This window comes from Propithecus coquereli, unplaced genomic scaffold (genome assembly GCF_000956105.1).
Source record: "Propithecus coquereli isolate 6110/MARCELLA unplaced genomic scaffold, Pcoq_1.0 Scaffold746, whole genome shotgun sequence".
Lineage (NCBI taxonomy): Eukaryota > Metazoa > Chordata > Mammalia > Primates > Indriidae > Propithecus > Propithecus coquereli.
The window spans coordinates 210,600-211,602 of NW_012153574.1; the positions used below are offsets into that span (position 1 = coordinate 210,600).

At 68.8% G+C, this 1,003-nt stretch overlaps 1 pseudogene; it reads left to right on the top strand.

The window, feature by feature from the left end:
- LOC105824502 overlaps positions 1-810 on the top strand; it is a 66,118-nt pseudogene extending 65,308 nt beyond the window's left edge.
- The last annotated feature ends 193 nt before the right edge of the window (positions 811-1,003 follow it).

The window sequence follows — 1,003 nt, forward strand, 5'->3', positions numbered from 1 at the left end:
CTCCGTGATAGATCCCAGAATCCAAATTAGCCTCCAGAACCCTGGGACTCAACAGGGACCCCTAGGACTCAAGAGAAGACTTCACCTCCCAGCACCACCGCGCTGCCGGGGACAGGCGCCCAGTCCTTGCTCTGGATGCCGCGCAACCTCCCGCCCCCCGAGCGACAAACGACCCAAAGTCACAAGCGGCCGCCCCAGACTCGGCAAATAAAAACAGAGGACCCGAAAGAAAACCAAACCAGAACGCCACGTGACATGCGACCCGACCGCGCAACCCCCCTGTCCCTCCCCACACTTCATGAGTCCACAGACGGGGTTTTTTGGTCCGTTCCGAAATTAAAAAGAGAAAACGGAAGACTTGCCACGTTTGAAAAGTCCGAGCTGCAAATCGTCGTCGGCCACGTGTCCTCGCCCCCGCTCGCCGCAGAGTTCGAATCGCTCCGCCACGCGGCCGGCGCGGGAAGAGCGTGCGCAGCGCGCATGCGCAGAGCGGCGCGCGGGCCGCGCGAGGGCGCACGGGAGAGTGTGCGCAGGCGCAGAGCGGCGCGCGGGGACGCCGCCTCCATCTTGAGCCCGCGTGCGAATGGCCGGCTGCCCGGGTCGTCCGAGGCCGAGCACCTGTCGCCTCTGAGGCGCTGCCAGCGCCCTCCCTCCTCCTCCGCGGGGCGCGGGACGCCGGCCCAGGCCGTCCCTGCGGCGTCTAATCCTATCGCTCGGCCGGCGCAGGCCCATATCGGGCGGGGCCGCCAGTCGGGCCTCGAGGCCGGGAGCGTCCAGCGGCGCCGTCGCGGGCGGGCGGCACCTGCGTGAGTAGGGGCCGAGGGACGGGGACGCGGACCGCGTTGGAAGCCCCGTGTGAGCCCCAGCGCCAGCCTCGGGGACCCCGGGGCACCTGCGGGTCCCGCACGCCGCGCCGGGGCCACTTCCGGTCAGCAGGGTCACCCGCCCGGCCAGGGAAGGGTCTTCCCCCTCGTGTGTGACGTCACTCAGTTCCTATTTTCAT